At 58.8% G+C, this 11957-nt stretch overlaps 1 non-coding gene across 1 annotated transcript; it reads right to left on the minus strand.

Annotated features, from left to right (window-relative positions):
- Positions 1 to 333: 333 nt before the first annotated feature.
- On the minus strand, positions 334 to 452 carry LOC131866829 (5S ribosomal RNA). The gene has a single exon (XR_009365428.1). It is a non-coding gene; the product is annotated as a 5S ribosomal RNA (ribosomal RNA).
- Positions 453 to 11957: the final 11505 nt, after the last annotated feature.

Genomic DNA, 11957 nt, shown 5'->3' on the forward strand with positions numbered 1-11957 from the left:
GTCCCGGGCGTTTGGTGCGGAACCTTAGAGTAAGAAACATCACCGTGCACCTTGGCCAACGTGCGCGACTCGACCGAGCGCGCACTGGCCGAGGTGCACACCGATTTCACCTGGGTGCGCGCGCAGCACCTCGGGCGCACCGGGGTGCGCGCACAACGCCCGGGTTGCACCGTGGCCTGTGTGCTCGGGGTGCCTCGGGTGCGCGCTCGGTGTCGCCCCCGCGCGCGCGGTAGTGCGGGCAGCGCACCCCGGCCCGGCCCGGCCCCGACGAGAACGCAAACGGGCAAAAGGTTTATTCAAATAGCATTGCGACGCCCGGCGAAAAACTAAAAAAGGGTGCAACACCGGGACTTCCCGGGAGGTCACCCATCCCAGTACTACTCCGGCCCAAGCGCGCTTAACTGCGGAGTTCTGATGGGATCCGGTGCACTAATGCTGGTATGATCGCACCCGTTATGAGCTTGTCGCAGTGTGTACTTAGCAAACCGCGACCCACGTGCGAATCCACCCCGGCCACCCACCCCCGTCGAGGTGCACACCCTCCCTCGCGAAGTGCGCCCCGTTCGCCAAGTGTGAGCCCTGCCCGGGTGCGCGCACCTTGCTAGGGCGTCGGGTGTGCACCCGGCCCGGCCTACGTGCGTGCACCTGGAGGGGGCGTCGTGTGCGTGCAGTGTCCCGTCTGCAACGCGGTGCCCACACACCACCTCGGGCGCAACGACCTGCGCTCACATGTGGGCCGAGTGCACCTTGGTGCATGTTCGGGGCGCCTCGGGTGCACGCTCGATCTTGCCCCGGTGCACCAAGGCGCTCGGTTTGCCCCGGGTGCGCACTTGGTGCAAGGTGGGCACCCAAAATAGGGATCAAGCACCAAAACACAAGTTTCGGGATGCAAAATGGGACCCAAGGACCACAAATGCGTTCCAAGACCCATGATGGGTCCACGAGAACAAAAATGTGTTCCGAGACTTAATAAACAAATATTGGGTTTTAGGAGAAGAAACATGCTCTGATGCCCAAAACGAGAATCGACCCCGAAAAGGCCACAGGCCAAAAGTGGGATGCGAGACAAAAAAAAATGGGACCCGAGGACCAAAATTGGGTTCCCAGGTCGAAGACAGGGCAACCGGACAAGAAACGACCTCTAAGGCTCGAAATGAGTCCCGACGACTAAAACTTGACAAGAAGCACCCATCAGGCACCCAACTCGACACCCATGGGATGCCGACCCACCCGGGCTTCCACCTAGCACACCTTGGCACCCACCCACCCTCGCACCCAACCTCGCACCCAACTTAGCACCTTTGAACCCACATTGGCACTCACCCTGACCCTGGCACCTTGGAACCCACATTGGCACTCACCTTGACCCTGGCACCCACCTTTGCACTCACCTTGGGACCCACCCTGGCTCCCACCTCGGCACCCACCCAGACACCCACCTTGGTTCCTTGGCACCCACCTTGGATCCTTGGCACCCACCCCGACACCCACCTTGGCACGCAACTTGGCTACTTGCCACCCACCTTGGCTCCTTGACGCCCACCCCGACAACCACCCCGTGACCTACCCTGGCTAGGGTTGGTGCACACCCACCCTGGTGCCCACCTTGGCACCCACCCTATGACCCACCTTGGCACGCACCTTAGTACCCACCCCGTTACCCACCCTAGGACCCACCCCGTGACCCACCTTGGCCAGGGTGGGTGCACCCACCCTGGTGCCCACCTTGGCACCCACCCATCCTAGCACCCAGCCTGTGACCGGGCTTGGAACCCAACCTTGCACCCGCACCCGTCTTGGCCAGTGTGGGTGCGCACCCATCCTGGCACCCACGTTGTGACACACCCTTTAACCCACGCACCCTAGCACCCACGTTGGCACCCACCTTGGAACCCAACCTAGCAACTTGGCACCCACCCCGTGACCCACCTTGGCATCCACCATAGCAGTCGCCGACTTGGCACCCACCTCGGCACCCACCTTGACACTTGTGGACCCACCTTGCCACTCACCCTAGCATCGACCCATCCTAGCACCCACCCTGGCACCTTTGCACCCTAGCACTCACCCATCCTAGCACCTAACCTGTGACCCACCTTGACACTCACCCTCGCACCCACCTTGGAACCCAACCTAGCACCCACCCACCCTGACACCAACCCTAGCACCTACCCACCCTTGCACCCACCCTGTGACCCATCTTGGCACCCACCCATCCTACCACTCAACCTATCACCCACCTTCTCACCCACCTTGGCATCCACCTTAGCACCCACCCACACTGGCACCTTGGCACCCACCTCGGGCAAGGTGGGTGCACACCCACCCTGGCACCCAATTTAGAACCCACCGAGCATGTTACCCACCTTGGCACCCACATTGCAGCCCACCCTAGTACCCACCCTATGACCCACATTGGCATCCACACCCTAGCACCCAGGCACCTCGACACCCGCCTTGACACCCACCCTAGCACTGAACCTGTGACCCACCTTGGAACTCACCCTAGAACCCACCCACCCTGTGAACCACCTTGGCATCCACCTTAGCACCCACCCACCTTGGCACCCACTCTAGCACTCACCCATCCTAACACCCAACTTGTTACCCACCTTGGCACCCGCCCTCGCGTCCACCTTGAAACCCACCCTAGCACCCACCCACGCAGGAGCCCACCTTGGCACCCAACCTAACACCCACGCATCCTGGCACCCAACTTGTGACCCACCTTGGAACCCACCCTAGTACCCACCTTTGAACCCACTATATCACCAACCCACCTTGGCACCCACCCTATGACCCTCTTTGGAATCCACCCTAGCACGCACCCACCCTGGCACCCACCATGGAGCGCACCCTAGCACCCACCCACCTCGGCACGCACCTCAACACCCACCTTGGTGTGCGCACTGCGCCAACCTCTCAAAGACCCTATGTGGTGCGCTCCAAAGTGTACACCTTTGGTGCGCTCCAAGGTGCGCACCTTTGGTGCACACCGAGGTGCACACCAAAGTGTGCACCGAGGTGAGCACCAAAGTGCACTCCAGGGTGCACACCAAGGCGTGCACCTTTGGTGCGGTCAATGCAAACGAATTCGGAAGTTGGGGTCGATGTCCTAATCGCTGCTGCAGACTACACGTATGAGAATCGGACAAATAGCTTTATATAGGGGAGGTGTTGCGTTTGATGGGTCGACTCCCCTGGTTGTGTGCACTGCACCAACTTCAAAGACCCTGTCTTGTTTAAGAAGTCAAAAGTTGGGGTGGATGTCCTAATCATTGCTGCAGTCTACGCATGTATGAGAATCAGACAAATAGCTTATATAGGGGAGGTGTTGCATTCGGTGGGTTGACTCCCCTGGTTGTGCGCACTGCGCCAACCTCAAAGACCCCGCATAGCAGAAGAAGTCGGAAGTCGGATTTTGGTGAGCACCAAGGCGTGCACCTTTGGTGCGGTCAACGCAGACGAATTCAGAAGTTGGGGTGGATGTCCTAATCGTTGTTGCAGGCTACACATGTATGAGAATCAGACAAATAGCTTATATAGGGGAGGTGTTGGGTTTGATGGGTCAACTCCCTTGGTTGTGCGCATTACGCCAACCTCAAAGACCTTGTTTTCGTTAAGAAGTCAAAAGTTGGGGTCAATGTCCTAATGGCTCCTGCAGGCTACACATGTATGAGAATCGGACAAATAGCTTATATAGGGGAGGTGTTGGGTTTGATGGGTCGACTCCCCTGGTTGTGCGCATTACGTCAACCTCAAAGACCTTGTTTTCGTTAAGAAGTCAAAAGTTGGGGTCGATGTCCTAATTGCTCCTGTAGACTACACATGTATGAGAATCAGACAAATAGCTTATATAGGGGAGGTGTTGGGTTTGATGGGTTGACTCCCCTAGTTGTTCGCATTACACCAACCTCAAAGACCTTGTTTTCGTTTAGAAGCCGAAAGTTGGGGTCGATGTCCTAATTGCTCCTGCAGGCTACGCATGTATGAGAATCAGACAAATAGCTTATATAGGGGAGGTGTTGGGTTTGATGGGTCGACTCCCCTGGTTGTGCGCATTGCGCCAACCTCAAAGACCCTGCATTGCGGATGAAGTCGAAAGTCAGAGTTTGGTGTGCTACAAGGTGTGGTCGAAGGTGCTCACCTAGGTGTGCACCTTTGGAGCACAGGAAAAGTGCCCTCCAAAAGTGCGCACCTTTGGAGTGCACAAAAGTGCCCTCCAAAAGTGCGCACCTTTGGAGCGCAGAAAAGTGCCCTCCAAAAAGTGCCCTCCAAAAGTGCGCACCTTTGGAGCGCAGAAAAGTGCCCTCCAAAAAGTGCCCTCCAAAAGTGCGCACCTTTGGAGCGCAGAAAAGTGCCCTCCAAAAAGTGCCCTCCAAAAGTGCGCACCTTTGGAGCGCAGAAAAGTGCCCTCCAAAAAGTGCCCTCCAAAAGTGCGCACCTTTGGAGCGCAGAAAAGTGCCCTCCAAAAAGTGCCCTCCAAAAGTGCGCACCTTTGGAGCGCAGAAAAGTGCCCTCCAAAAAGTGCCCTCCAAAAGTGCGCACCTTTGGAGCGCAGAAAAGTGCCCTCCAAAAAGTGCCCTCCAAAAGTGCGCACCTTTGGAGCGCAGAAAAGTGCCCTCCAAAAAGTGCCCTCCAAAAGTGCGCACCTTTGGAGCGCAGAAAAGTGCCCTCCAAAAAGTGCCCTCCAAAAGTGCGCACCTTTGGAGCGCAGAAAAGTGCCCTCCAAAAGTGCGCACTTTTGGTGCGCACCAAGGCGCTGGTTCGGTCGTTGCAGGCGAGTTCGGAAGTTGGGGTCGATGTCCTGAGCGGAGGTGCAAACTACACAGGTGTCGGAATCGGACAAATAGCTTATATAGGGGAGGTGTATGCTTCGATGGGTCGACTCCCCAGGTTGAGCGCACCGCGCCAACCTCAAAGACCCTACGGTATGGATGAAGTCGGAAGTTGGGTCCGATGACCGATTCGATTAGTAGGTATGCTCATGAGGTCGGAATTTGGGTCCGATGACCTGCCATGTGCAGGAAGGCGAATGTTGACACTGTGCGTTGCAAGGTGCACACCAAGGCGCTGGTGCGGTCTTTTTAGTCGAGTTCGGAAGTTGGGGTCGATGTCCTGATCGGAGGTGCAAGCTACACAGGTGTGGGAATCGGACAAATAGCTTATATAGGGGAGGTGTATGCTTCGTTGGGTCGACTCCCCGGGTTGAGCGCACCGCGCCAACCTCAAAGACCCTACGGTATGGATGAAGTCGGAAGTTGGGTCCGATGACCGATTCGATATGTAGGCATACTCGCGAGGTCGGAATTTGGGTCCGATGACCTGCCACGTGCAGGAAGGCGAATGTTGGCACTGTGCGTTGCAAGGTGCGCACCAAGGCGCTGGTTCGGTCGTTGGAGGCGAGTTCGGAAGTTGGGGTCGATGTCTTGATCGGAGGTGCAAACTACACAGGTGTGGGAATCGGACAAATAGCTTATATAGGGGAGGTGTATGCTTCGTTGGGTCGACTCCCCGGGTTGAGCGCACCGCGCCAACCTCAAAGACCCTACGGTATGGATGAAGTCGGAAGTTGGGTCCGATGACCGATTCGATATGTAGGCATACTCGCGAGGTCGGAATTTGGGTCCGATGACCTGCCATGTGCAGGAAGGCGAATGTTGGGACTGTGCGTCGCAAGGTGCGCACCAAGGCGCTGGTGCCGTCGTTGCAGTCGAGTTCGGAAGTTGGGGTCGATGTCCTGGTCAGAGGTGCAAACTACACAGGTGTGGGAATCGGACAAATAGCTTATATAGGGGAGGTGTATGCTTCGATGGGTCGACTCCCTGGGTTGAGCGCACCGCGCCAACCTCAAAGACCCTACAGTATGGATGAAGTCGGAAGTTGGGTCCGATGACCGATTCGATACGTAGGCATATTGGCGAGGTCTGAATTTGTGTCCGATGACCTGCCATGCGCAGGAAGGCGGAATTTGGGTCCGATGACCGAGTTGATGGCGTGCCATGCGCAGAAAGGCGGAATTTGGGTCCGATGACCGAGTTGATGTTGATGGCCCGCCATGCACAGGAAGGCGGAATTTGGGTCCGATGACCGATTTGAAGGCGTGCCATACGCAAAAAGGCGGAGTTTGGGTCCGATGACCGAGTTGATATTGATGGCCCGCCATGCGCAGGAAGGCGGAATTTGGGTCCGATGACCTGACATACGCATGGAGTCCGACTCGGGGGCCGATGTTCGATTCGATGACTTGCATTGTGGGTAAAGTCGGAAGTTGTGGTCTTTGACCCGATTCGATGACCAGACTTCGGCTGCTTGAGAATCGGACAAATAACTTATATAGGGGAGGTAGTGTTCTCGAGCATCCTCCCCCCGTGCCCGTTTATGTCGATTGATGCTGGTGCTCGACTGGTTGGAGCGCTCGGATGCAAAAATCTTGCACCAGGATTTATCGATTGTGATGGACACGGCAAGTCTCCTGATTGCTATGCAGGAGCTCATCGTGAATCTCTATGCGGCCTTGGTATGGACTCGACCTGCGGAATGGTTCGGCAATGGTAGTCGCTCCAACACGTCCTTGCAATGGCCACAGAGGTGATTCGACTAGAGCTCCAGTCTAGCTTTTGGGTTGCTTGGCGGACTGGTATAGCCGCGATCGAGTTCCGGCCATGAACGTTTTAGATAGCTCTTGGGCTTTCTGGGATGGAAGTCGGAAGTTTGGGCTGTTGTCCGATTTGATGACCATTCTTCGGATGTGTGAGAATCGGACAAATAACTTATATAGGGGACTGTGTTGTCTCACGCAGCCCCCTCCGTGCCCCTCTATCTCGACCGATGTTGGTGCTTGAAAGGGTTGGGATCGCTCGGATTTATAAACGTGCACCACCATTTGTCGAGTGTGAGGGACGCGGCAGGTCTCCTAAATGCTATGCGGGCGCTCTCTGAGAATCTCTATCCGGCCTCGACACAGACTAGTCTTGCTGAATGGTTTGGCACTGGTAGTCGATCCAACACGTCGTTGTTGTGGCCGCCTAGGCGATTCGATTCGAGCCCCCGTCTAGCTTTTGGGTTGCTTGGCGGATTTTGCCCTATCCGCAAGTGAGCTCGGTCCCTAAACGTTCGAGAAACCCGATTGCTATGCGCCGACTCTCTTTCTTGCGAGCCTCCATCTAGCTTTTGGGTCTCTACGGAACGGAAGTCGGAATCTGGGACCGTTGTTTGATTCGACGAGGCAGACTACGGTTGTGCGAGAATCGGACAAATAACTTATATAGGGGAGGTGTTGACTGGAGCATTCTCCCCCGTGCCCCTCTAACTCGACCAATGCTGGCGCTCGAACGGTGGTAGCGCTCGGATTTTCATTGAGCGCCAGCATTGGTCGATTTAGAGGGGCATGCGAGATTCCCGAATGCTATGCGAGGGCTCTAACGGAAATGTCTATTGGTTTCGGTATGGATGCAATTGCGAGTGGTTCGGCAAAGGTAGTCGTTCCGATGCGTCCATGTCGTGGCCAAATCGATAATTCGATTTGAGCCCTCGTATAGCATTTGGGTCTCTCGATGTGATTCCGCATTCCAGTCCCTTTGGGCACTGCTTGAGCCGCATCCCAGGGGGTTCCCTTCCCAATAATCTGCCTCGCAACCCGATTGCTATGCGGTGAGGCTCCTCGGCCGCCTCGGAACTATCTGTGTATCAGATGCATCGCGGGATAAGGGGTTGGCAACGGTAGTCGCCCCAAGCGCGTCCGATGCTTGGACCATTCCGAGGCGGCCCTGAAGCCTCTTCCGTCTAGCCGTTGGGTCCTTCTCGCCGCATCCCTCGCCTCGCACCCCGATTGCTATGCGGTGAGGCTCCTCGGCCGCCTCGGAACTATCTGTGTATCGGACGCGTCGCGGGATAAGGGGTTGTCACTGGTAGTCGCCCCAAGCGCGTCCGATGCTTGGACCATTCCGAGGCGGCCCTGAAGCCTCTTCCGTCTAGCCGTTGGGTCCTTCTCGCCGCATCCCTCGCCTCGCACCCCGATTGCTATGCGGTGAGGCTCCTCGGCCGCCTCGGAACTATCTGTGTATCGGACGCGTCGCGGGATAAGGGGTTGTCATTGGTAGTCGCCCCAAGCGCGTCCGATGCTTGGACCATTCCGAGGCGGCCCTGAAGCCTCTTCCGTCTAGCCGTTGGGTCCTTCTCGCCGCATCCCTCGCCTCGCACCCCGATTGCTATGCGGTGAGGCTCCTCGGCCGCCTCGGAACTATCTGTGTATCGGACGCGTCGCGGGATAAGGGGTTGTCACTGGTAGTCGCCCCAAGCGCGTCCGATGCTTGGACCATTCCGAGGCGGCCCTGAAGCCTCTTCCGTCTAGCCGTTGGGTCCTTCTCGCCGCATCCCTCGCCTCGCACCCCGATTGCTATGCGGTGAGGCTCCTCGGCCGCCTCGGAACTATCTGTGTATCGGACGCGTCGCGGGATAAGGGGTTGTCACTGGTAGTCGCCCCAAGCGCGTTCGATGCTTGGACCATTCCGAGGCGGCCCTGAAGCCTCTTCCGTCTAGCCGTTGGGTCCTTCTCGCCGCATCCCTCGCCTCGCACCCCGATTGCTATGCGGTGAGGCTCCTCGGCCGCCTTGGAACTATCTGTGTATCGGACGCGTCGCGGGATAAGGGGTTGTCACTGGTAGTCGCCCCAAGCGCGTCCGATGCTTGGACCATTCCGAGGCGGACCCGAAGCCTCTTCCGTCTAGCCGTTGGGTCCTTCTCGCCGCATCCTTCGCCTCGCACCCCGATTGCTATGCGGTGAGGCTCCTCGGCCGCCTCGGAACTATCTGTGTATCGGACGCGTCGCGGGATAAGGGGTTGTCACTGGTAGTCGCCCCAAGCGCGTCCGATGCTTGGACCATTCCGAGGCGGACCCGAAGCCTCTTCCGTCTAGCCGTTGGGTCCTTCTCGCCGCATCCCTCGCCTCGCACCCCGATTGCTATGCGGTGAGGCTCCTCGGCCGCCTTGGAACTATCTGTGTATCGGACGCGTCGCGGGATAAGGGGTTGTCACTGGTAGTCGCCCCAAGCGCGTCCGATGCTTGGACCATTCCGAGGCGGACCCGAAGCCTCTTCCGTCTAGCCGTTGGGTCCTTCTCGCCGCATCCCTCGCCTCGCACCCCGATTGCTATGCGGTGAGGCTCCTCGGCCGCCTTGGAACTATCTGTGTATCGGACGCGTCGCGGGATAAGGGGTTGTCACTGGTAGTCGCCCCAAGCGCGTCCGATGCTTGGACCATTCCGAGGCGGACCCGAAGCCTCTTCCGTCTAGCCGTTGGGTCCTTCTCGCCGCATCCCTCGCCTCGCACCCCGATTGCTATGCGGTGAGGCTCCTCGGCCGCCTTGGAACTATCTGTGTATCGGACGCGTCGCGGGATAAGGGGTTGTCACTGGTAGTCGCCCCAAGCGCGTCCGATGCTTGGACCATTCCGAGGCGGCCCCGAAGCCTCTTCCGTCTAGCCGTTGGGTCCTTCTCGCCGCATCCCTCGCCTCGCACCCCGATTGCTATGCGGTGAGGCTCCTCGGCCGCCTTGGAACTATCTGTGTATCGGACGCGTCGCGGGATAAGGGGTTGTCACTGGTAGTCGCCCCAAGCGCGTCCGATGCTTGGACCATTCCGAGGCGGCCCCGAAGCCTCTTCCGTGTAGCCGTTGGGTCCTTCTCGCCGCATCCCTCGCCTCGCACCCCGATTGCTATGCGGTGAGGCTCCTCGGCCGCCTTGGAACTATCTGTGTATCGGACGCGTCGCGGGATAAGGGGTTGTCACTGGTAGTCGCCCCAAGCGCGTCCGATGCTTGGACCATTCCGAGGCGGACCTGAAGCCTCTTCCCTCTAGCCGTTGGGGCTTTCTCGCCGCATCCCTCGCCTCGCACCCTGATTGCTATGCTGTGAGGCTCCTCGGCCGCCTTGGAACTATCTGTGTATCGGACGCATCGCGGGATAAGGGGTTGGCAGTGGTAGTCGCCCCAAGCGCATCCGATGCTTGGACCATTCCGAGGCGGCCCTGCAGCCTCTTCCGTCTAGCCGTTGGGGCCATCTCGCCGCATCCCCCACCTCGCACCACGATTGCTATGCGGTGAGGCTCCTTGGCCGCCTCGGAACTATCTGTGTATCGGACGCATCGCGGGATAAGGGGTTGTCACTGGTAGTCGCCCCAAGCGCGTCCGATGCTTGGACTATTCCGAGGCGGCCCTGCAGCCTCTTCCGTCTAGCCGTTGGGGCCATCTCGCTGCATCCCCCACCTCCTCGGCCGCCTCGGAACTATCTGTGTATCGGACGCATCGCGGGATAAGGGGTTGGCAGTGGTAGTCGCCCCAAGCGCGTCCGATGCTTGGACTATTCCGAGGCAGCCCTGCAGCCTCTTCCGTCTAGCCTTTGGGGCCATCTCGCCGCATCCCTCGCCTCGCACCCCGATTGCTATGCGGTGAGGCTCCTCGGCCGCCTGGGAACTATCTTCGTATCGGACGCATCGCGGGATAAGGGGTTGTCACTGGTAGTCGCCCCAAGCGCGTCCGATGCTTGGACTATTCCGAGGCGGCCCTGTGGCCTCTTCCGTCTAGCCGTTGGGGCCATCTCGCCGCATCCCCCACCTCGCACCCCGATTGCTATGCGGTGAGGCTCTTCGGCCGCCTTGGAACTATCTTCGTATCGGACGCATCGCGGGATAAGGGGTTGTCACTGGTAGTGGCCCCAAGCGCGTCCGATGCTTGGACTATTCCGAGGCGGCCCTGCAGCCTCTTCCGTCTAGCCGTTGGGGCCATCTCGCCGCATCCCCCACCTCGCACCCCGATTGCTATGCGGTGAGGCTCCTCGGCCGCCTTGGAACTATCTTCGTATCGGACGCATCGCGGGATAAGGGGTTGTCACTGGTAGTCGCCCCAAGCGCGTCCGATGCTTGGACTATTCCGACGTGGCCCTGTGGCCTCTTCCGTCTAGCCGTTGGGGCCATCTCGCCGCATCCCCCACCTCGCACCCCGATTGCTATGCGGTGAGGCTCCTCGGCCGCCTTGGAACCATCTTCGTATCGGACGCATCGCGGGATAGGGGGCTGTCACTGGTAGTCGCCCCAAGCGTGTCCGATGCTTGGACCATTCCTAGGCGGCCCTGAAGCCTCTTCCGTCTAGCCGTTGGGGCCTTCCCGCCCCATCCCTCGCCTCGCACCCCCGATTGCTATGCGGTGAGGCTCCTCGGCCGCCTTGGAACCATCTGTGTATCGGACGCATCGCGGGATAAGGGGTTGGCACTGGCAGTCGCCCCAAGCGCGTCCGATGCTTGGACCATTCCGAGGTGGCCCTGAAGCCTCTTCCGTCTAGCCGTTGGGGCCTTCCCGCCCCATCCCTCGCCTCGCACCCCGATTGATATGCGGTGAGGCTCCTCGGCCGCCTTGGAACTATCTGTGTATCGGACGCATCGCGGGATAAGGGGTTGGCACTGGTAGTCGTCCCAATCGCATCCGATGCTTGGACCATTCCGAGGCGGCCCTGCAGCCTCTTCCGTTTAGCCGTCGGGGCCTTCCCGCCGCATCCCTCGCCTCGCATCCCGATTCCTATGCGGTGAGTCTTCTCGGCCGCCGCGGAACTATACCTGTTATTGCTACTGCATCCTTCGGCTGGTAACCTCCTCTGCCGCCTTGGAACGTTCTCTTTGTCGGACGCGTCGCGGGATAAGGGGTTGGCACTGGTAGTCGCCCCAAGCGCGCCCGATGCATAGACCGCTCCGAGTCGACCTTGCTTTCAGCCTCTCACATGCATAGACCTCTCTGAGTCGACCCTGCAGCCTCTCACGTTTAGCCTTTGGAATCTCGCCTCACAACATGATTGCTATCCTTGATGCATCCCTTGCCTCGAGCCCTGATTGCTTTCTTGGCTGCATCCCTCCTCTCCTCACAGCCCGGTTGTCATCACTGCTTCATCCGTCGCTTCATGCATTCTGGCTG

Source organism: Cryptomeria japonica, unplaced genomic scaffold (assembly GCF_030272615.1).
Source record: "Cryptomeria japonica unplaced genomic scaffold, Sugi_1.0 HiC_scaffold_155, whole genome shotgun sequence".
In the NCBI taxonomy this organism is placed as follows: domain Eukaryota; kingdom Viridiplantae; phylum Streptophyta; class Pinopsida; order Cupressales; family Cupressaceae; genus Cryptomeria; species Cryptomeria japonica.